This window comes from Aquarana catesbeiana, linkage group LG10 (assembly GCF_042186555.1).
Source record: "Aquarana catesbeiana isolate 2022-GZ linkage group LG10, ASM4218655v1, whole genome shotgun sequence".
NCBI lineage: Eukaryota > Metazoa > Chordata > Amphibia > Anura > Ranidae > Aquarana > Aquarana catesbeiana.
This window is the reverse complement of record NC_133333.1, coordinates 153,910,776-153,936,754: the sequence shown is the minus strand read 5'-3', so window position 1 is coordinate 153,936,754 and position 25,979 is coordinate 153,910,776. Positions and strand designations below refer to the sequence as shown.

Below are 25,979 nucleotides of genomic sequence, written 5' to 3'. Positions count from 1 at the left end.
TCGTGATATCTTTGCTTTCTGAGAGAGCATTGGCCTGGGAAAACCCTCTATGGGAGACGCAAAAACCTGTTGTCTTGAGTTACCCTGAGTTTGTGGCTTTGTTTAAAAGGGTATTTGTTGTTCCCGCACGCTCTGTTTCTGCTGCCAGGTGCCTCATGTCCATCGAACAGAGTACGAGAACTGTTGCCGACTACACCATTGAATTCCGTACTCTGGCAGCAGAGGTTGCATGGAACAATGAGGCCCTCGTGGCTGTTTTTTCTCATGGTCTCTCGGATACCATCAAGGATGAGATAGCAGCCCGAGATATACCCACTGAGCTGGAGAAGTTGATTACGTTTGCCATTCTCATTGACTCCCGACTCAGTGAAAGACTCTCATTTAAGGAGCGATTGCGGAAGCCTCCTGTACGTTTGTCCCAGAGCTTTACAGTCCCACCCGCGCCTCCCTCACTTCCCATGCCTCCTGGTACCATATCGGTCAGTGAGGGTGAACCCATGCACTTGAGTTTCACGTGTCTCTCTGCGGATTAGAGAACCTTTAGGAGGAGGGAGAGATTGTGCCTTTATTGTGGCCAGGCATCACTTTTTGAAGTCTTGTCCTACCTATCCAGGGAACGCCTGAACCTTGCAGTCCTTTCACGGACAGACCTTAGGTGGCATTGTTTCATCCCCAGTTATCCAGAAGGATAAGCCCCTGGTTTCGGTTATCCTTTCTTGGGCTGAGTCGTCTGTCGAGATACAGGCTCTAATCGACTCTGGGGCTGCAGGCCTGTTCATTGATGCTGCCTTTGTTTCGAAGCACTCGATTCTGCTGCAGTTGCGTGACACTCCACTTGCCATTGAGGCTCTTGACAGGAGACCTCTAAAGCCTGCCCATGTGACTCATGAGACGGTTCCGTTGTCCATGGCCATAGGGGCTCTTCACCATGGGATAATCCAATTCCAAGTTATTTCCTCACCTAAGTTTCCGCTGGTTATTGGTTATTCTTGGTTACAGAGGCAAAACCCCTCTTTTGATTGGCTCCATGCTGAGGTACTCTCCTGATCGCCACAATGCAGTAAGACATGCTTCCAGAAGGTAGCCAAGGTCCTGTGCACCTCCCTGCCGGAGGAGGATTTTAGCGATGTCTTTGACAAAGGTCAAGCCGGCAGTTTGCCTCCACACCGGCCGTATGATTGCGCAATTGACCTTCAACCTGGTGCCGTACCCCCTCGTGACCAGGTTTACCCTTTGTGGGTTTTGGAGGATAAGGCCATGGAGGAGTATGTTGCAGACACACTTTCTTGAGGTTTCATCCACAAATCCTCGTCTCCTGCTGGCGCTGGTTTCTTCTTTGTGAAGAAGAAGAGTGGTAAACTGAGACCTTTTATTGATTATAGAGGTCTCAATCGTTTCACGATTTATGCCGCGTACACACGAGCAGACTTTTCAACCGGACTGGTCAGACGGACCGAGTCCGGCGGACAGTTAGACCGTGTGTGGGCTTCATCGGACCTGCAGCGGACTTTTTCGGTCAAAAATCTGACGAACTTTAAATTTGGAACATGTTTTAAATCTTTACGTCAGAACTCCGCCGGCCCCAGTTCCTATTGAAAAGTCCGCTCGTCTGTATGCTAGTCCAACAGATGAAAACCGACGCTAGGGCAGCTATTGGCTACTGGCTATCAACTTCCTTATTTTAGTCCGGTCGTACATCATCACGTACGAATCCGTCGGACTTTGTTGTAATCATGTGTAGGCAAGTCCGTTCATTCAGAAAGTCCGTTGGAAGTCCACTGAAAGTCCGTTGGATGTCCGTTGAAAGTCCGTCGGATAGTCCTTTGGACCAGTCCAGTCGAAAAGTCTGCTCGTGTGTACGCGGCATAAGAATGCCTATCTGATTCTGTTGATAACAGAGTTATTTGACCGCCTCAAGGGAGCAACGGTTTTCACAAAGCTTGATTTGAGAGGGGCATACAATCTCGTAAGGATTTAGGAGGGCGACGAGTGGAAAACTGCGTTTAATACCAGAACAGGCCATTATGAGTACCTCGTAACGCCTTTTGGCCTTTGCAATGCCCTGGCAGTTTTCCTGGAATTTATGAACGATGTCCTCCGAGATTTGTTGCAGTTATGTATGGTGTTTTATCTCGATGATATCCTCATATTTTCCAAGTCCCTGGAGAGCCACCACACAGATGTCTGTTGTGTGCTTCAAAAACTAATAGAGAACAATCTCTGTTGTAAACTGGAGAAGTGCGTGTTCCATCCTGAACAAGCTAAATTCCTGGGCTATGTAATTTCCACTGCTGGTTTTTTGATAGACCCAGAGAAGCTTTCAGTTGTCTCATTCTTATGGAGAATCCAAAAGAATCTCAAATTCTTGTCTACAGCTAAACGCCTCTCTCCCAGAAGGGCAGGATGCGCTCTTTTCTTGTCAAGTTTCAATTACATTGTCTCATTCTTACCCGGTACTAAGAATGTAAGGGCTGACACTTTGTCACAACAATTTTCCTCCACTTCCAAGATGGAGTCGGTTCCGATTCCTGTGATCCCTCCTGATCGTATTCTGGCTACGGTTCGCACCAGTCTCACTTCTCCTTTGGGTGACAAAATTCTTGCTGCTCAGGTCCAACCTCCTGAGAAATCTTGTGACCGTTGCTTTGTCCCAGAGAGTTTCTGTACTGCCATGCTCCAGACTTACCATTTTCCCAAGGCTGCTGGCCACCCTGGGAAGAATCAACTCTTTGGACCATTTCCCAACAATTCTGGTGGCCTAGTCTACGTGCTGATGTAACCGCCTTCGTAGCTGCCTGTTCTATGTGTGCTCAGAATAAGACTCCACGACATCTTCCAGTGGGCCTCCTACAACCCATACCCAATGGAGAGAGGCCCTGGACCCACCTGTCTATGGATTTCATTGTAAAGTTACCCAACTCCCAGGGCAATACAGTTATCCTTATGGTGATTGACCGGTTCTCAAAAATGTCTCATTGTATTCCACTTAAGAAGTTGCCCACTTCTAAGGAACTGGCTTCCATTTTTGCTCGGGAGATCTTTCGCTTACATGGGCTACCCAAGGTGATTGTCTCAGACAGGGGTAGTCAGTTTGTGTCCCGGTTCTGGTGAGCCTTTTGTGCACAGTTGGGAATTCAGCTTGCTTTTTCCTCTGCGGATCACTCGCAGTCTAATGGGGCCGCAGAACGAGCCAACCAGTCCTTGGAGCAAATCCTACGTTGCTATATTTCTGACCATCATAACAACTGGTCAGACCTATTACCGTGGGCAGAGTTTGCTCACAATAGTGCCTTGAATTCTGCCTCCCGATTGTCCCCGTTTATAGCGAACTATGGTTTCCAACCTTCTATGTTGCCTGACTCATTTGTTCCGCAGAGTATTCCTGCATTAGAGGAGCATCTCTGTGGTCTTCAGTTCCACTTGGGCTTTGCGACATGCTAATGATAGGTACAGACTCCATACTGACCGTAGACACCTGCCCGCGCCTTCTTGGGGACAGGGTCTGGCTGTCATCTCGCAACCTCCGACTTCATGTTCCCTCACTGAAGTTCGCACCTCGTTTTATTGGGCCTTTCCGTATTCTTCGCAGGATTAACCCAGTGGTTTACGCATTTGACCTTCATTCTAACATGCGTATTTCGAATGTATTTCATGTCTCTTTATTAAAACCTTTGGTCTGCAACCGCTTTACCACCTTGGTGCCATGTCCTCACCCTGTACAGGTTGAGAACCATGAGGAGTATGAAGTACAGTCCATTGCTGACTCCCGTAGGTTCCGTGGGTGCATACAGTACCTGGTGCATTGGAAGGGGTACGGTCTGGAGGAACACTCTTAGGTCTCGTTCTCGGATGTGCATGCCCCTGTCCTCCCCTGTGATTCCCATGGACGTTTTCCCCTCAAGCCTGGTGGTCCTCTGTAGGGGAGGTGTCATTAAGGAGGGGGTACTGTCAGCTCCTATCTAACTGCCAGCTCCTATCTCTCCACAGTTACTCAGCTGTTGATGATATCCTGCTCGTCAGTCCTGCCTACTTAAGCCGTCCAGCCCAAAGGATCTCTGCCTTCGCCTTGGTCAACATCATAAAGACATCCTCCTGCATTGCTGTTTAAAAACTTGCTTTGCTGACATCCCTTCTGGCTCCAGATCCTGCTTGCTGTTCCACTACATTGATCCTTGACTTCTGGCTTGGCTGACTATCCGTTCCGGTTACTGAACTTTGGCTATGTTTTGACTATGTTTGTTCTTTTTAGTTTAATTAATAAACAAGTGTGATTTAACTGTACTTCTGTCTCGGTCTGATTTCATGGTTTCTGACATTTGCCAGCCAAATGGAAGACAATAATGTGGAACAGGCCATTGTGAATACAAGATAAAGTTTTACGTAACTCAGTCCATTTCAAGCCACGTTGACCGTACCAATATATAGCAAAACTAGATGCAGGTAAATCTAAACATCGAAATTCAGCTCTTTTTGAGCCCAAAAGACATATGAATGTTCGATGATCCAAGTAATGTATGGAGAATCTAAAAATCAAAGGCAAACATTAGGATGCACATAAGAACTGTAGCATGTAGACTTCCACCCACCAATATTTTTAATAACAGATTCTGAAAAACCCAAATTTGCAACTAGTACTAAGTATAAAATTGATGCGCTTTAAATAAATAGTGCACAATATGCTGCTGCGACTAAGCTTAAATCCAGGAATAAAAAATGCATACATGTGAATAAAATAGATAAATAATTATGGTGCTAATACATGTGTTAAAATTGCCAAAATAAATCTTCAAATTGCTGATGTGACGGTGAATATAAATAAAATAATAATGACACTCTGAGTGCAATGTCCAGGCAGAGATAAATAGTGGGGGAAAGTAAAAATAATTAAACAGTTCCTTCCCTTAATCTAGATTGATTGACTCACTGGGTTAGATCGTTTGTATCAGGATATTTAGTTTTTCTTGCATCCCACTTTAGCCATAATACTGCTGGTGATTCGGCTCTCAGGATAAAGGTTTTATGCAAAGCAAGCAAAGAAAAAATAGATCATTGTGCAGTGAACTTACTAGATGGTACACAAGCAAAACAGGGACAAGAGATACACTCACAAACTCCCGGTCTATTAGAAGCATTCAAATATGCAGATTGCAGTCAGCCGCTGTGGACGAGGTTTCCCATAGAGAAACAGCTGCTGTTAACCTTCAGGTGTATTGCAGCACTGAACGTCCTAAGCTCCTCCCACGCGTTGCATCACTGACACATGACTTTCTCAAGGATCAAATTTGCAACTGCAATAGCAGCACCAATACAGAAAGAGTGGAAGGAAATTGGAAGATGTTCAAGCTTCAAAATTCTGAGACATCTGCTCAAAACAGCATTAAATTGATAAATCGTCAAAGGAACACTACTCTCATGTACAAGGAAATGCTTATTCGAAGGTGGCCGGAACGATAAATATTGTTGGACTAAAGATACTGCACATATAGAAAGATCTAGGTGCTTGTGGATGATAATCCAATGGCCATGGCCAAAGTGATCAGTTTTACTATTGATTAACAATGTGCGAAGAACCCTGGAAGGGAGAACCACAGAAGAAAACATCAGACCAGAACCAGCAGTTTCATTAGGAGGAAGCAGCTCTGAGATCCTAAAAGCGCCATAAAAACAAAGGCAGAAAGAAAGTTTAAATAATATTGACTTGAATGGCGAAAAACAAACCATCGTAGTTGCAGAGTATATCTTAACCAATAGATCTCCAGTAAGTGGCAATCTCTTATCATTTATTATGTGTTTTTTGCGATATGCTTTTAAGGCTTGTTTTACTGGAAAAAAAAAACTAATGCAGGAAGAGTATCCTTGTAGGTTTAAGAAAAAGACACTCCAGCCAATGTTTTCAAAATATGTGAATAAGAATATGTATGACTCATTAAACAATTCAAAAATAACAATACTAAATCTTCTGTAACGCATTTAATCGACACCCCACGATGTTGCAAAAATGAACACCATAGTTTCCATGCAGCTTCATAACATGCCCACGTGAAAGGAGCCAAGCTACTCCGAATAGCAAGGCTCACTGGAATCATATCAGTCTCCACAAATGGGGAGGACACAATAGTCCGATCAGATCTGCGTTTGGAACTGAAATCTGTCCATCTGTTGACGAGACAATGAGTCTGCAATGAGATTGTCAATACCCGGTACATATTTAGCGTTAAGCCATATATTGAGATCTAAACATTGAAATACCAAATGACAAAGAGTAGAAATAACTGGAAAAGATTTGGAAACCAAACAGTTAATCGCAAAGACATTCTCCTATTTTTAAACTGTTTATTCCATAGTTCAAGAGCCACAAGAACAGGAAACAACTCTAGAAGGACAATATTAGTAGTAAAACCTTTATCATCCATGAAGAATGCCATTTATTCGCTGACCAATGACCCTGCCAAAATGCCCCATATCCACAAGCTCCAGAAGCATCCGTAAAAAGATTAGGAGATGATGAAACCAGAGTTATGCCCCGTACACACGGTCGGACTTTGTTCGGACATTCCGACAACAAAATCCTAGGATTTTTTCCGACGGATGTTGGCTCAAACTTGTCTTGCATACACACGGTCACATAAAGTTGTCGGAAAATCCGATCGTTCTATACGCGATGACGTAAAACACGTACGTCGGGACTATAAATGGGGCAGTGGCCAATAGCTTTCATCTCTTTATTTATTCTGAGCATGCGTGGCACTTTGTCCGTCGGATTTGTGTACACACGATAGGAATTTCCGACAACGGATTTTGTTGTCGGAAAATTTTATCTCCTGCTCTCCAACTTTGTGTGTCGGAAAATCCGATGGAAAATGTCCGATGGAGCCCACACACGATCGGAATTTCCGACAACACGCTCCGATCGGACATTTTCCATCGGAAAATCCGACCGCGTGTACGGGGCATTAGAGTGTACAAGTCTTGCTGTTTGTTTGCTGTTTGTTTGCTGGGTTGTATTTTTGGGGCTTTTCCTTTTAGTTTTTCATTTGCTTTTTTCTGTCACTTTTTAAATAGCTTTTTTTTTCCTCTGGTTCCTTCAGTCTATCAATTAAGGGGGGTGGTTAATTGCTCAAAGGTGCCTATTTAACTGGGTGTAGGACTCAGTCTGAGCGTGCTCAGTCTGAGGCTGTGGAACTCGGTGTAAGTGGAGCTGGTATAAGTGGGAGTTAAAAACAGGAGGTTATAACAGGGGTCATAGTACCTGTGTAGTGTGAGTATCTGAGTGTTGTCTGAGTAGTGTGTGTTAGTACTTGTGTATTATGTACTGTATACTTGAGTATTGCAAGTGCACGTAGGTCTGCGACTGTTCTGCGATTGCACGTAGGTCTGTGAGTACCTGTGTATTGTCTTGTTGTGTACCTGTGTATTGTCTTGAGTATTAGTGCCAGGAAGCTAGCTGTTAGGTAATTTGGACAGGGTAAAATCCCCAAATCCTCACTAAATTTAATAGGTACGATGCCCGGCGGGTGTGGAGAGGCGACTCTTTGTACATCTTGCGGCATGTATGCGTTCCTTGATCATCCGATCGAGGGCGAATACTGCTGTGCAAAATGTAAGCACATTGTTTCCCTGGATGCCCAGGTTCTGAATCTGGGGAAGCAACTGTCAGCACTGAGAAGTCCCTCCATACTAAAGGTGAGCCAGGATTGTACACGGCAGGTGCCGGCAGGGGCCAGCACTGAGGCGGGTGGAGACAAACAGATGCAGGCACTAGCAAAGAGTAGATGGGTGACAGTCAGGAGGGGTAGAGGGGGAAGTGCCAGAGAGGCCGATCCAGGACTGGAGCATCCCAATAAGTACGCTCCATTGAGTGACATTGGTGAAACCAGTCAGGGACCAGCACTGCTGGAGATGAGGGACTCTCCTAGCTGCCAGGGGAAGAACTCCTCCAGTGAGAGTGGGGGGGCAGCAAAGGGAAAGGAAAGACAGATTCTGGTGGTGAATGAGGAGGGTGCAGATCTGCTGGGAATGAAGATGGCCAAAAAGTTAGAGGGGTTTTTAAACTAGGCGATGGGGGGGAGGGTCCAGAGACAGTGATAGCCAGCGCGGAAGATATTCCAGAGGGTAGTATTGGGGGCATTAGTGGTAGGTTAACCAAAGCACAAAAACACAAGGTGAGTATAGTAACAAGTCCTAGTTGCAATCTTGAAACACCCAATACGAGGACAATATGCGATCGGTCTAAACTATGTGGCATGTTCACCAATGCCAGGAGCATGGCGGACAAGATGGGTGAACTAGAGATACTGTTGTACAAGGAGGATTTGGATTTTATGGGAATTTCAGAGACCTGGTTCAACAGCTCTCATGATTGGCTGGCAAACATTCAAGGGTATACCCTATACCGCAAGGATAGAGAGGGTAAAAAAGGGGGAGGAGTATGCCTATATATCAAGAATAATGTACAAGTGAATGTGAGAGATGACATCACTGAGGGAGCTAGTGAGGAGGTGGAATCCTTATGGGTAGAGCTCCAAAGGGATGAGGCTAAGGGGAAAATAATACTGGGAGTATGCTATAGGCCCCCTAACCTGAGGGAGGAAGTGGAGACGGATCTCCTATCACAAATTGGATTAGCAGCAAGGATGGGAAGTGTTATCATAATGGGGGATTTTAATTATCCAGACATAGACTGGGCGAAGGGAACCGCGCATTCATTTAAGGCTCGCCAGTTCCTTAATGTCTTGCAGGACAATTTTATGGGTCAGATGGTAGACGCACCAACTAGAAATAAAACATTACTGGATCTACTGATTACCAACAATACAGACCTGATCACAGATGTGGAAATACGGGGCAATTTAGGTAACAGCGATCACAGGTCAATTAGTTTCAGTATAAATCACACAAATAGGAAACATGAAGGGAACACAAAGACACTGAATTTCAAAAGAGCCAACTTCCCTAAACTACAAACCTTGCTAAAAGGCATAAATTGGGATAAAATATTAAGAACAAAGAATACGGAGGAGAGATGGGTTTGCTTTAAGAGCATATTAAATAAGGGCATTAGCCAATGTATCCCATTGGGTAATAAATTTAAAAGAGCGAACAAAATTCCTGGATGGCTTAACTCCAATGTAAAAATGCATATAAAAGCAAAGGAGAAGGCCTTCAAAAAATACAAGGTTGAGGGATCATCCTCAGCATTCAGACTTTATAAAGAATGCAATAAGAAATGTAAGGGTGCAATTAGGACGGCTAAGATAGAACATGAAAGACACATAGCGGAGGAGAGCAAAAAAATCCCAAGAAATTCTTTAAGTATGTAAACAGTAAAAAAGGGAGGACAGACCATATTGGCCCCATAAAGAATGAGGAAGGACATCTGGTTACAAAGGATGGGGAGATGGCAAAGGTATTGAATTTATTCTTCTCCTCAGTCTTCACGAGTGAATCGGGGGGCTTCAGTAACCAAAACTGCAGTGTTTATCCTCATGACACAACACAGGAAGCACCTACATGGTTAACAGAGGACGGAATTAAAATTAGACTTGAGAAACTTAACATTAATAAATCACCGGGACCAGATGGCTTGCATCCGAGGGTACTTAGGGAACTCAGTCAGGTGATTGCCAGACCGTTGTTCCTAATTTTTACAGTCTATTGACTGGAATGGTACCAGCTGATTGGAGAAAAACCAATATAACACCAATATTTAAAAAGGGCCCAAAAAACATCCCTGGGAATTACAGACCAGTTAGCCTAACATCAATAGTATGTAAACTCTTGGAGGGGATGATAAGGGACTATATACAAGATTTTAGTAATAAGAACGATATCATTAGCAGTAATCAGCATGGATTCATGAAGAATCGTTCTTGCCAAACCAATCTATTAACCTTCTATGAGGAGGTGAGTTGCCATCTAGATAAAGGAAGGCCCGTAGACGTGGTGTATCTGGATTTTGCAAAAGCATTTGACACAGATCCCCATAAACGTTTACTGTACAAAATAAGGTCCGTTGGCATGGACCATAGGGTGAGTACATGGATTGAAAACTGGCTACAAGGGCGTGTTCAGAGGGTGGTGATAAATGGGGAGTACTCAGAATGGTCAGGGGTGGGTAGTGGGGTTCCCCAGGGTTCTGTGCTGGGACCAATCCTATTTAATTTGTTTATAAACGACCTGGAGGATGGGATAAACAGTTCAATCTCTGTATTTGCAGACGATACTAAGCTAAGCAGGGCAATAACTTCTCCGCAGGATGTGGAAACCTTGCAAAAAGACCTGAACAAATTAATGGGGTGGGCGACTACATGGCAAATGAGGTTCAATGTAGAAAAATGTAAAATAATGCATTTGGGTGGCAAAAATATGAATGCAATCTATACACTGGGGGGAGAACCTCTGGGGGAATCTAGGATGGAAAAGGACCTGGGGGTCCTAGTTGATGATAGGCTCAGCAATGGCATGCAATGCCAAGCTGCTGCTAATAAAGCAAACAGAATATTGGCATGCATTAAAAGGGGGATCAACTCCAGAGATAAAACGATAATTCTCCCGCTCTACAAGACTCTGGTCCGGCCGCACCTGGAGTATGCTGTCCAGTTCTGGGCACCAGTCCTCAGGAGGGATGTACTGGAAATGGAGCGAGTACAAAGAAGGGCAACAAAGCTAATAAAGGGTCTGGAGGATCTTAGTTATGAGGAAAGGTTGCGAGCACTGAACTTATTCTCTCTGGAGAAGAGACGCTTGAGAGGGGATATGATTTCAATTTACAAATACTGTACTGGTGACCCCACAATAGGGATAAAACTTTTTCACAGAAGAGAGTTTAATAAGACTCGTGGCCACTCAATTAGAAGAAAAGAGGTTTACCCTTAAACTACGTAGAGGGTTCTTTACTGTAAGAGCGGCAAGGATGTGGAATTCCCTTCCACAGGCGGTGGTCTCAGCGGGGAGCATTGATAGCTTCAAGAAACTATTAGATAATCACCTGAATGACCGCAACATTCAGGGATATGTAATGAAATACTGACACATAATCACACACATAGGTTGGACTTGATGGACTTGTGTCTTTTTTCAACCTCACCTACTATGTAACTATGTAACTATGTAACTATAATGAAACACAAACGGGTGCTTGCCATAAAGAGCATCCATTAAAAGAGTATAAAAACTTGTGCCAAATGAACAAATCATCATGAATGTCGGCAGTAACTCTAACAAAATGATTAGGGGAAGTAACTCCTTAAATAGCTCTATAAAGGCGTGTTGACAATATCCTACCCATAGGTATCACTCTGGATGCAAACGCCAACAAACCTAATAATGACCGAATCATTCGCAATTACACTGTCTTTTTGGATAAAATAAAGTCCAACATCATTCTGGTTTTCACAATTTTTTCCATAGGAACACGAAGTTCCATACCTACCGTGTCAATTTTAACACCTAAAAAAAATCAGGGAAACAGACTTCTCAGGAGCTAAAGGGGCCCCGAATAAACAACAAATTATTTGAAATTTAGTGAAAAGATATAAACAATCTAAAGTATCAGCCTTACCTACAAATAAAAAATCATCTAAATAATGTAGATGTTGCACATATGCTGAAAGTATGGTCAATAATTCCAATGTGCGAAGGGAGGGGGCCGGGTGAAACCAGAAATGTTTTTATTGAAAAGTTTCTGCAATGACACAAACACATGACCTTCAGACTGGGTAGCAATTATTATTGTGTATTAGTGTATTATTTTGTTCATACAAAATAATACATATCTATATCTATAATAATAACATTCACATATACTGGAATAATGTCCTCATAGAAAATAATAACCAATTGTACATATGTTGATTTGTCAATTAATCACACAGCAGCCTTTACTGATCACATGGATGTAAATTAAATCACTTCCACCCTGTTTATAGCCTTAAATATGTTCCCCCTTACCTGCAATGATGCAAACATATGACCTTCAGACTGATAGACTGGATAGCAACTGCTACTGTGTTCCCACCAGAAACAAAGGTCAGTCTTTTGGTCCCCCTTCTTATTAGTAAAGGTCCAATTAGAATGTGCTTTATGTCATTCAGGCTTTTCACTCTATGCTGCCATCTACTGGTGATTTAATAGAAATGCCATGAGTTTTACTTTCTCCATGACAAAACTATAATCCTTGTTTATGGGGTACCTGGTTTTGACATCCCTTACACTCTCCCCCACAAAATTTTATGTCGTCCCAGACATACGCAGATTTTAGCATAAGAACCATTCCTTTCCCCATCTCACAATAACCATAGGGAGCCACGGTTAAGTAGTAATCCAGTTACTGGAGGAACCGTCCTCCCTGCGACATCTACTCCCAGTTATGTCACAGCTTCCCACTAGGTCCAAAGCACTCATGTACCTAGTGAGATATTGTTGCATATAGCCAACTAAGTGGTAAACCTCCACAACACAGGTTTGTGCAGGTTATTGAGAAGATGAGGTGTGATGGGGAAACTAGGGGACACCTTATTACTTCTGTCCTTTTTCCAATAAGGTGGAATACCCATGATACATTACCAATACAGTACAGTATAACCAACTAATACTCTCTACCCTTTTGTTGTCGACCGACTTTATCTTAACTATCTAGTCCCATCACTTGAAGCTTTTTTTGCTTGACCTGGAATCTCTGCAGTGAGAGTGCAAGACATTTTTTTTTTTAGACACAGAAAATAACACCTAACATCTTTGACATAAGTAAACAATTCTAACATAGTAACCATTATTAGGCCGTACCATTCCTTTCGTCATACTTGCTTTAGAGGCCTTGATAAACTGGCAAGTCTCAATGAGATCACCGACTGTCATGTGAATCAGGTGCCCACTGACCACTTTTAAGAAAAAGATCTTTAGAGATAAAAGAAGCATGCTGACCCATTCTCTTATAGCAACGGACAACTGGGTGTGGCCCTGCACAATGAGCATATTCATGCTTGTATCTGCAATTGTTAGGCCATTTAAACTGACTCTCATTAAAATGAAAACATAATCCTTTAGGAAAAGGTCCAGCAGGTGTAATTGGCTTAATAAATTGTTTCTGTGGCAATAATAGATTTAGCCATTAGCCGACATCTTTTATTCCCCATTTCAAAGACCGGTGTATTGAAAGTTTTTGACGGAAAGATTCGTCATAGAAAAACCAGGAAAGACCTGGAACATTTTTATAAGATTCTAAAATGATCTCCACGTGCTGGAATAGACCACTGCATAAATCGCACAGTGTTCCCCGATAATACTTGCATATATACAAAAAGCTTGTAACCAGTTGTTGAAGTTATGAGGAACCGATCTGCGTCTATCATCTTCAAATTTATCTCTGTCTTTTTTATCAATTCTATTATCCTTATTAGAAGGCAATAACAAAAGTAATTCTATATATTACCTCTTCCATATCTTCGCTTTAATTGCAATATTGAGGTGGAAACCTATTGGCGACAATTCACACAAAAGAACTTCTTTCAAACATGCCTCAGGTACAAGAGATGAAGAGGCAGGAAAAGTCCCCGCTGACAGAACAGGGGCAGACAATGAAACATTTTGCGACAGTATTAGGTGACTACAGTATTAGGTATATTCTCTCTCCACTCAGAAGCTAGTCCCAAAGAATCATAGGGTTGAGGTAATACAGAAGAGGACGGTAACATCAGTAAAGTAGACATAGACATGGCAAGGTCTTGCAAAATCGAGGTATCAAAAGACTCACCTCTAGACACTTGTACATCTGACTTTGAAGGGTTAACTGTGCTTTGTGGTATCAGCTCAACCACTGAAACACTAGGAGACATAGGACTATGTGCATTGCTGGTCGCCATAGGAACCGAAATTACTCTCTGGCAGATCTTGGTAACAGAGGGACCATCTGGCAATATAGCTGTATTAGAGAATTGCTCAATGTCACTATTAGTAAATGTTGTCTGCAATGTTTGTTTCTTACCTCCTTTTTTTGGTAATTTTTTCTTCTTCCTTTGTCCAGCATCTCTTGTCCTGGACAGGGATTCGAATTTGCGTGGCCTCTTGCAAGTCTTCTTCGTCAAAGCCACAGGATGATCTGCACATGCTTCAGCTTCAGAGACCAGAGAATAGCCACAATGTCTTTGGCAATCTTCATATGTAGAATCCTGCATCACGGGGTCAATGGGAGGTTCCCAACGAGAGGAAGAGGCAGCCTCATCAGCAGGAAGATCTGGTGGCAAAGGTGGGAGGACATCAAAAGGAGGGACGAGGATGAATTGAGGTGGTCAGCATGTCGAAGCAGCTGCAGGGGGAGCCTTGGACGATGAGGAGGAAGGAGGAGGAAGCGGGAGACACAGCCGCAGCTACCGTGTTTCCCTGAAATAAGACATACCCCGAAAATAAGCCCTACTGTGATTTTTGGGGAGGGCTGCAATATAAGCCCTACCCTGAAAATAAGCCCTATTTGGAAGGGTTGCGAAGTCCTAAAGTGCACTATATTACAGTATTGTGTGGTCTGTGTATGTTGCTGTGGCCTGTTTGCAGTGAATACCTTTGCTGCGGTGCCGCTCGGCACTCAGCTGATCTCTTCTCTTGGCTGTCGGCGGGGGGGATCTCGGCCCCTCCCTCTGCAGGCGCTCAGCTGATCTCTCCTCATCTCCTGGGTGTCAGTGGGGGATCTCGGCCCCCTCCCTCTGCAGGCGCTCAGCTGATCTTCAGTGCTTTGCTCTTCAACAACTCGGGGCAGGCCATGGAAGTGCCGATATAAGAAGGTATTTGCACAAACTTTACCACAGCAACACACACCTTTTACACCACACAATCCTGTAATAGAGAGGGTTCCAGGATTTCAAAACCACTTATAGAATGTTCATACTGGGGACTCCTGCGTGGCAAGCCCTACCCCGAAAATAAGCCCTAGTGTGTTTTTGGTTGCCAAAATTAATATAAGACCTGGGCTTACTTTCGGGGAAACATGGTTACGTCCACCGTCATCTGAGCTGGCCCACTTCATCACTCGTTGCAACAAAGACTCCATGGTACAGCTGTAGATGTGTTTCTTTCTTCAAATCCCTGCTGACTGCACTGCTGATGATGCATTTTTCTTCTTTTATAGACTACTCCTGCCAGGACCATTGAAGACAATCAGAGACCAAGTAGGTAATATATTATAGGTAATATATTATATTAAAATATAAAACTGGTTTAACTGTCTGCCAACATCCCATATGTGATGGGCAGGGACATTTCATGCCCCACCCCCACTGCTATTATTATGCTCCACCACTAATATTACAGTATGCTTCAACAAATATTACATTATGCTCCACCACTAATCTTACATTATGCTCCACCATAAATATTACAGTATGCTCCACCACAAATATTACATTATGCTCCACAGATTTTACATTATGCTCCACCACTAATATTACATTATGCTCCATCACTAGTATGCTCCACCACTAATATTACATTATGCTCCACCACTAATATTACATTATGCTCCACCCCAAATATTTCCGTATGGTCCACCACAAATATTACATTATGCTCCACCAAATATTACATTATGGTCCACCACAAATATTACAGTATGCTCCACCAAATTTTACATTATGCTCCACCACAAATATTACAGTATGCTCCACCAAATATTACAGTATGCTCCACCACTAATATTACATTATGCTCCACCAAATATTACATTATGCTCCACCACAAATATTACAGTATGCTCCACCAAATATTACATTATGCTCCACCATTAATATTACATTATGCTCCACCACAAATTTTACATTATGCTCCAACACAAATATTACAGTATGCACCACCACTATTATTGCATTATGCTCCATCACTAATATTATATTATGCTCCACCCCAAATATCACCGTATGCTCCAACACAAATATTACAGTATGCTCCACCACTATTATTACATTATGCTCCACCCCAAATATTACTGTATGCTCCACAACAAATATTACATTATGCTCCACCAAATATTACATTATGCTCCTCCACTAATATTACATTATGCTCCACCAAATATTGCATTATGTTCCACCGCAAATATTACAGTATGCTCCATCAAATTTTACATTATGCTCCACCACAAATATTACATTATGCTCCACCAAATATTACATTATGCTCCAACACAAATATTACAATATGCTCCACCACTATTATTACATTATGCTCCACAGATATTACATTATGCTCCACCACTAATATTACATTATGCTCCACCACTAATATGCTCCACCACTAATGTTACATTATGCTCCACCACTATTATTACATTATTCTCCACCACCAATATTACATTATGCTCCACCACAAATATTACAGTATGCTCCACCAAATATTACAGTATGCTCCACCACTAATATTACATTATGCTCCACCAAAAATATTACATTCTGCTCCACCACAAATATTACATTATGCTCCTCCACTAATATTACGTTATGCTCCACCAAATATTACATTATGCTCCACCATTAATATTATAGTATGCTCCACCACAAATATTACATTATGCTCCCCTAAATATTACATTATGTAAACAGAAAAGGGAATGTGGGACTTTAAATGAGGCAATTGACTTTTGGAGGTAGAGTGGTCGGTAAACATTATTTATTTGTAACAATAATATAAAACAGATAAAAAAAAAGTATTTTCATATATCTGCACATACACATGGCATAAACGTAATAGATACATATATGTCAACTTGGCAGCACATAAGAGATACTAAATATTAATAAAGTATAATACAAGGTAAGGTTTATATTATTGTTACAAATAAATAATGTTTACCAACCACTCTACCTCCACAAGTCAATTGCCTCATTTAAAGTCCCACATTCCCTTTTCTGTTTAAGTATAATATAATAGATGAGCATCTTAATGAGATGCAATGTACAGGGACAGGGATAATTGTAGACACGCACACTCACTCAGATTGAACTGGATGGACTGGTGTCTTTATTCAACCTTACTAACTATGTAACTAACTATGTAACTATGTAACTATGTAAGTACTCGTACCATATAATGTGCCTCATTTAAAGTCCCAAACTACCCCCTCTTGATTATATGCAACAGGGATGGAGGCAATTGATTTTTTGGATTGGCAGTGTTCCCCTGCTGTCCATGTGTGAGGTCTGTCTTGGTTAGTAGTGCACCTTATTTAGGGGCCACACACTCGAGAAATCTACTATGACATATCGATATATGGTCCAGTTTATTGAGGCCCCAACTAGGAATGAAGCTCTGTTGGACCTGGTAATCTCAAACCATGCAGAGCTTATTACCAATGTTCAGATAAAGGAACACCTGGGTAGCAGTGATCATAACATGATTTCATTTGATGTTAGCTGTAAACAAGAGATACATACGGGAAAGATAAAAACACTTGACTTCAGGAGAGCAAATTTTCCAAGGATGAGGGTTGCTCTCCAGGATTTAGACTGGGAGGGAATATTGGCATCGATAAACACAGAACAGAAATGGGAATTCTTCAAAAAGACTGTTTGGGACCTCAATGCAAAGTTTATTCCCATGGGCAATAAGTTTAAAAGGCTAAAAATAAAACCTATGTGGCTCACGGTCAAAGTTTGAAAAGCTATAAACAATAAGAAAAGAGCTTTTAAAAAATATAAAAATGATTGAACACTAGAGTTGTTTAAATGTTACAAAGAATTAAACAGAATATGTAAAAAGGAAATCAAGGATGCAGGTAGGACAAACCCCAAAAAATTCTTCAAATATATTAATAGTAAAAAGGTCAGGTCTGAGCATGTAGGCCCTTTACAAAATAATCTAGAGTGGGTGACTGGGGACAAGGAGAAGGATAATTTATTAAATACTTTCTTCAGCTCTGTGTATACAAAAGAGCATGGGGGAGCTCATGTCCATAATGGGGGTGGTATTGACACAACCCCGAATGATCCACAATGGCTCAAAAGTGATATGGTCCAGAAATATTTAGACAGAATAAAGGTGGATAAAGCACCTGGACCTGATGGCATCCACCCACGGATCCTAAAAGAATTGAGCTCTGTAATTTCAAAGCCATTGTATCTAATTATTAGGGACTCATTAATGACGGGAATAGTACCACTGGATTGGCGCAGGGCGAACGTGGTGCCTATATTTAAAAAGGGATCAAAGTCTTTACCAAGTAACTATAGACCTGTTAGTTTAACTTCTATAGTCGGGAAGATACTGGAGCATTTAATAAAAGACCACATAGACGAGTTCTTGCTGGAAAAAAAACATTTTAAGCAACAGACAGCATGGATTCATGAAAGACAGAAGTTGTCAGACAAACCTGATTTCTTTTTATGTAGAGGTAAGTAAAACCTTGGACAGAGGGATGGCTGTGGATGTGGTATACTTGGATTTTGCAAAAGCGTTCGATACAGTTCCGCACACACGGCTCATGTGTAAGGTAAAGTCTACAGGCTTGGAAATATCAGTTTGTAAATGGATAGAAAACTGGCTAAAAGACAGAATTCAGAGAGTAGTGGTTAATGATTCTTACTCTAAATGGTCTAAGGTTATCAGTGGTGTACCCCAAGGTTCAGTGCTGGGACCCTTACTCTTTAATATCTTTATAAATGATATTGGGTCTGGGATCAAAAGTAACATTTCTGTCTTTGCAGATGACACCAAGCTATGCAGTGGAATAAGGTCCTTACAGGATGTCTCCAATTTACAAGATGACCTCAATGCTCTGTCTAATTGGGCATCTATGTGGCAGATGAGGTTTAATGTTGAGAAATGTAAAGTTATGCACTTGGGGGCTAAGAATATGCATGCATCATACATACTAGGGGGAGTACAACTGGGGGAATCCTTAGTGGAGAAGGTTCTGGGGGTTTTGGTAGATCATAAGCTCAATAATAGCATGCAATGCCAAGCTGCGGTTTCCAAAGCAAGCAAAGTCCTTTCTTGTATTAAGAGAGGTATGGACTCCAGAGAGAGAGATATCATTTTGCCCCTGTTCAAATCATTAGTAAGACCTCATCTGGAATATGCAGTTCAGTTTTGGGCACCAGTTTTAAAAAAGGATATCGGGGAACTGGAGAAAGTGCAGAGAAGGGCAACCAAACTGATAAGAGGCATGGAGGAGATCAGCTATGAGGAAAGATTAGAGGAACTGAATTTATTCACTCCTGAGAAGAGGAGAATAAGGGGGATATGATCAACATGTTCAAATATATAAGGGGTCCATATAGTAAACTTGGTGTTGAGTTATTCACTTTGCAGTCAACGCAGAGGACAAGGGGGCACTCTTTATGCCTAGAGGAAAAGAGATTTCATCTCCAAATACGGAAAGGTTTCTTCACAGTAAGAGCTGTGAAAATGTGGAATAGACTCCCTTCAGAGGTGGTTCTGGCCAGCTCAGTAGATTGCTTTAAGAAAGGCCTGGATACTTTCCTAAATGTACATAATATAACTGGGTACTAGCATTTATAGGTAAAGTTGATCCAGGGAAGATCCAATTGCCTCTTGGGGGATCAGAAAGGAATTTTTTCCCCTGCTGTAGCAAATTGGAGCATGCTTTGCTGGGGTTTTTTGCCTTCCTCTGGATCAACTGTGGGTATAGAATTGGGTATATTGGATTGTACGATTATGTATTTTTTTTTTATGGTTGAACTGGATGGACTTGTGTCTTTTTTCGACCTGACTAACTATGTAACTATGTAACTATGACATGTCTATGGCACTTGGCGGTATACCTGACATTGTACTATAAGTATAATTGAATTTGATCAACAAAATGTTTATATAATTGTGACAGACCTAGCTGGGACAGAGGCTTTTGGAGAGGACTGAATGCCAGCCTCTTGCCTTTCGACTATGGGCCCTGGATTTTAAGGGAACAATACTCTTTGTGAGGTGTATGCCTGGGAACCCTGAACTAATGTTACTTTGGATTTAAGTCCATGTCCCCCCCCAAAACACAAAACTCTGGGAACGCCGTATGTGCCATATTATAAATAGTGCCTGCTTCACAATGTAGTGTATATATTGTGTGTTGTCTCATGCTGTTGTGTACTGTTTGCTGTGCTAGTTTGGGGTGGTGCTGTATTCCACTATTCTATTGTGTTTGTCTGCCTTGGATCTAGGGATGTGTATTTCTATGGAGGGAGGGGGGATTCCTCCAGCAGCTCTCCTTGCTGATAAGACTGTGTGCTGATGAGACGTTGGACACACCTGACCTGTGTGTCCATTGTCATTGGACAGTTTGGCCTGCCCAGTTTTCCAAGGGTGAGGAGAAAGAGTCTCTGAGTTATTTTATCTGTTGTGTCCATGTGTGAAAATAAGGAGTTGATTCCTGTTGACCCTCAAGACAGAGCCTCGTCTCCTATTTGGGGGGGGGATTATTTGTATGGGTTCCTGGTTCAGGTGATGGAAGTGTTCGGTAGCTGCCTTTGTGTTAGGGTATGGAATGCCCTAAACAACTTTAACCCCTTTCATACTCGTGGTGTCGTTACAATAATAATGACTGTAGCGGTCATATATTTGGTATGTAATGTAATATATGTTATATCTTATCATGTGGTGCCATCTAGCGGCCAAAATATAAAAGAACTGCATCTTTATTTCTTTTATTATTCAAGTTGACATGGAAGTGTTCTGTTTGTTTACATTTGTTTACATCAGAACGGAGTCTTCTGACAACACTGTCCTGGTTGGGTGAGAGGGCTGTTGCCCAAAAGTTTCTTGATGCACTTTTATACATCCGTCTACCCAAGACAGTGTTGCTGGGACCCATAGTCCCACAAGTAAAGTCAAGAGGATTTAGTACTAGTCCCTGGTATCAAAGTTAGTTATAGTGCTGCTGCACCAGAACTTTACTTTCACATTTTCAGTCTACTTTGATCAGGAGTCCTTAACCCCTTGGATTACAAATCTACTTTGTTTTTGCTAGCAGAAGAAAAGAAGAAAAGAAGGACTGTTTAGTAAAAGACAAGGCCTTGTGTCCCTTTACTATATTGGGATAGTGTGATATTAAATAAGAGAGCTCTCTAATTGTTGTATTACACTTTATCAAGCTAATCTTTGATTTAATATAGTAATAAAGCGCGCAGGAAATAGGATAGTGCTCATAGTGAGATAAATTCACTCTGACGGTTATCCTATTTACTTTGCTACACCACTCATATATTATTTCAGACATTTTATACCTGTATTGTATCTTTGTAATATAAAGTTCAGTTGACTGTCAGACTATGTTGGTCTGACAGTACAACCATTGTAGTTTAAACCTTCTAAAACAATTACAGTAAATAAGGTTAATCTTTAAGTACAACTGTGTGAGTGTTGTTTTCCTCTTCATCACCAGCCAAGAGGAGGGTAAGGTACCTACAGACAGGTATATTATATTGAGTATTCTGAACTTGCCTTTATGCTTTCATTTTGACTGCACACTAGTACACCACAGCTGTGTCAGGGGGACTGAGATATAAAAAGGGGAAACAAAGCAGAGTACAGTCCCAAATAAATCAGCAGCTCCTTCGGGGGTCATGCTACACGTGGGGGCTCGTCCAAGATATCTATTACTCTGCAAGTAAACCCACCCTTTGGCCCAAGCATGGACCCCATCACAGTGGTCCAGTGGTGCAAAGCAGAAGGTGCTCGCTCAGAAGCGAGCGTGGCAATTGAACTCCCAGGAGAAGACTGGAAAGAAAAACATGTAAAAGAAGTTGTGCAGGCACTATCCCCAGAGAGGAAGGCCTGGGTGATAGCTGTGAGGCCAGACTATGGGACCTCCGGCACTTATGCCCTACTGGAGTGGAGCAAGGGTGTCCCTGAAAATTTCCAAGGTAACAGTGTGAAACTGTCTGACAGAACCAAATTCTGTCTGACGCACCCAGAGAGGCCAGGTGAGAACCCTACCACATCCACACAAGTGAAATCAGTCAAGACAAAAGTTCCCTCCCAGACACGTCTGACCACAGTTGAACCAGAGCTTTTTACAGCCTTAGGGAATTTTGTGGAAAAATGTCAGAAGGGCAACCTCACATATCTTGGAAATGCATACCAGAAACTCTCTGGAAGACAGCCTGTACCCCTAGAGGAAGGCAACTTTGAGGAGTGGTTGGAGCAAACCACCCAGGCCCTGGATGAATGGGACGTGCCAGAGGCGCACAAGAATCAGACGATCGCAGAGAGCTTGAGAGGGCCTGCTTCGGAAGCCATCTGGAACTTGAAGCTCAGCAAGCGAGATTGTGTGGCTCAGGACTACTTAGACATTTTACAGGATGTGTTTGGATGGACGAAGAAGGTTTCCGACCTGATCTACCAGCTGGAACACACTTATCAAAGTGAAGGAGAGAAGCTATCGGAGTATATAAGGCGTTTGGACAGGATCATACACCAGATTTTGTTGAATAAAGGGACTAGACCAGGGGTCTTCAAACTACGGCCCTCCAGTTGTTCAGGAACTACAATTCCCATCATGCCTAGTCATGTCTGTGAATGTCAGAGTTTTACAATGCCTCATGGGATGTGTAGTTCCGCAACAGCTGAAGGGCCATAGTTTGAGGATCCCTGGACTAGACCCTCGGAAGGTGGATGAAGTCTGAGCCAAGCAAGTCTTGAGGGGTGCCCAGCCATTGGACCCCATAATGCTCCAGTTAAAAACCTGTCAAGATGGTGGCATCCTGAAATACCCGGACCTGATCCGAATTGTGCGGGAAGAAGAAGCCATCCTTGAGAAGAAAAAAGAAAAGATCCAAAGGCCAAAATCAGTTGTTGGAGTTAGGACGGCTAGTGCAACTAATGGCGACCCTCAGATTGAACTTCTACAGACCCAGGTGGCACAGTTACTGGAGACGATGGCCCTGTTGACCGCCAAGCATGTCACTCCAACTGATGGAGGAGTTCAAGCACCCAATGAACTGTTAAGCCCCACAGTTGTGGAAAAGCACAAATCCTGTTTCAATTGTTGAGGAGTTGGACATTACAGGCGGGTATGCCCAAGCCCAAAAGCAGAAACAATACTTCAACGGCCGGCGGAAAACTTCAGAGGGCCCCAGTGAAGGAGTCAACTGGGTGCCCTACCACAATAGCCAACTCCAAACCGACCTGTACACCCCAGACCCCTACAATCACAGCTAGACCAAAACGGAAGAAAAAGAACCCACAGAAGCAAGGCGTGAAGGTACAAGCCACTCAACGGGGTAAACGTGCTAAAGCAAATGGATTTCCTCCCAAGCTAGTGGGACCTTCCCACTTGTCCCAATTCAGATAGAGGGGATATACACGAAAGCCCTGCTGGACACTGGAGCTCAAGTAACTCTGCTATACAAAGACTTTTATGAGAAATATCTCAAACATCTCCCCTTGAAGAAGCTGGAAGAACTGGAGATATGGGGTTTAGGGACACAGAACTTCCCCTACGATGGATACATACCCATCAAGCTTACCTTTGATCCACTTGTGGCAGGAAAGGCTGAAACTTTTGACACCTTGGCAGTGGTGTGTCCTCGCCCTCAAGGGGCTGACAGAAGTTCCCTTATTATTGAGACCAACACTGACTTGGTAAGAAGACTTCTAACTCCACTTGTGCAGGAGAAGAACACTCCAACCAAGGGAGTGCACCCCATGCTAACGCAGGTGTACCAGGATCTTGTGCAGGAACACAAGGCCCCCCCAGAAGGAGTGGGAAAAGTCTGGTGCCTAGACAAGAGTGAAAAGCTGGTACAACCAGGTGAGGTAGTCTGCCTAAAGGCCTCTATCAAGTTGAGTTGGAGGCAGCCTGGTCCCTTCATCATTCTTGAGACGGACAGGCAGAAAGAAGACATGGTCGTAAGGAAAAAGAATGACTCTTTGCGATTATGTATCGATTACCGGACACTAAATCGGAGGACCATCCCAGATCAGTATACCACACCTCGGATAGAGGATGCCCTACAGAGTCTAACAGGAACAAAGTGGTTCAGTGTGCTAGATCTTAAGAGTGGGTACTATCAGATCCCCATGTGCCCTGAAGATAGAGAGAAGACCACTTTCATTACCCTTGTAGGATTTTTCTAATTTAATCGAATGCCTCAAGGTCTGTCAGGAGCCCCAGCAACCTTCCAGCGATTAATGGAGAAGACAGTGGGTGACATGAACCTGATCGAGGTGCTGGTCTATTTAGACGATGTCATAGTTTTTGGCAGAACACTGGAGGAACACGAAGAGCGGCTGGAGAAGGTCTTGAAGAGATTAGAGGAAGAAGGCCTGAAGCTCTCCTTGGAGAAGAGTCACTTTTACCAACCCTCAGTGAACTACTTGGGTCACATTGTATCCGCTGAAGGAGTGGCAACAGACCCGCAGAAATTGGAGGCCGTTACCTCCTGGCCTAGACCAACTAACGTGACTGAACTTAGATTCTTTTTAGGATTCTGTTCTTATTACAGGCGGTTTGTGGAAGGGTTTGCCAAAATAGCCCACCCACTCACCGAGCTGTTGAAGAATCAAGAAGGAACTGGCCCACATTCAGAAGGCTTGGGAAAGCCAAAGGAAGGCCCCAGAAAGAAGAAAGAGTCCATCCAAGAAGAATGGACTCCACAGTGTGAAGAGGCTTTCAGACAGTTGAAATGGAGCCTTACCACTGCTCTGGTTCTAGCCTATGCAGACCCTTCTAAATCCTATGAATTGCATGTGGATGCCAGCCGAGATGGGCTGGGTGGAGTGCTTTATCAGGAACATGATGGACAACAAAGGCCCATCGCTTATGTGAGCAGAAGTCTAGTCCCCACTGAGCGGAACTACCCCACTCACAAATTGGAATTCCTGGCTTTAAAATGGGCTGTGGTAGATAAACTCAAGGATTACCTGTATGGTGCAGAGTTTGTGGTTAAGACAGACAGTAACACACTTACTTATCTGCTTACCACAGCAAAGTTGGATGCCACGGGCCATAGGTGGTTGGCTGCACTCTCAGCGTTCACATTCAGCTTGAAATATAGACCAGGAATTGGAAATAGAGATGCAGATGCATTATCAAGACGACCTCACTGTTCCCAGGGTCAAGAAGAAGAATGGACTCAGCTCACCTCAGAAGGAGTGAGAGCCCTTTGTGATGGAGCACAACAGCAAAATAAAGGTGGGACTAGAGCAGAAGAAGTTGGAGTGTCTGCTGCCGGAGTGCCTAAGTGTTACTGTGATGTCACTCAAATTGAAGAGGAAGGTTTACCAAAGCTGTCCAGGAGGGATCTTCGGTTGGACCAACAGCAAGATCCACTTTGTAGCCTGGTGCTGAAGGCTTTGGAGAGCAAACACCCTGACTTATTTCTCAAAAGCACTGAAAAGGAAGCCCGCGTCTTACACAAAGAGTGTGATCGGCTACAGCTCAAACAAGGGGTGGTCTACCGAAGGGGCCCTTCTGATGATGGTGAAGAAAAGTGGTAACTGTTCTTACCGGAGAAACACCGAGAGAAGGTACTGATTGCTCTGCATGACCATCACAGCCATTTGGGAGCAGAAAGGACTTTCCAGCTGGTGAAGGACAGGTTCTACTGGCCCTATATGAGGACCGAAGTAGAGGGATATTGTCACTCATGCCTCTGATGGGCCATTTGGAGAGCCAAGGACCGATGGAGCTGGTCTGTATAGATTTCCTGTGTGTGGAATCTGACTTAAGTGGAAAGGGGAACATTCTAATAGTTACCGACCACTTTACTCGTTATGCTCAAGCATTCCCTACTAAAGACCAAAAGGCCTCCACAGTGGCGAAGGTTCTGTTGGAAAAGTTCTTTGTCCATTATGGTCTACCACAATGAATTCATTCTGATCAAGGGAGAGACTTCGAAAGTGCTCTGATTCAAAAGCTGTTGGATCTCTTAGGTATTCGGAAATCTAGAACCACCCCATACCATCTACAAGGTGGCCCTCAGACGGAGAGATTTAACCAGACTCTTTTAAATATGATGGGAACTCTGACATCTGAGCAAAAACCATAT

The 25,979-nt window shown here is 43.0% G+C and overlaps 1 pseudogene; it reads left to right on the top strand.

The window, feature by feature from the left end:
- Positions 1-3,434: 3,434 nt before the first annotated feature.
- The window catches only part of LOC141109867 (uncharacterized), a 148,309-nt pseudogene continuing 125,764 nt past the window's right edge, over positions 3,435-25,979 (top strand).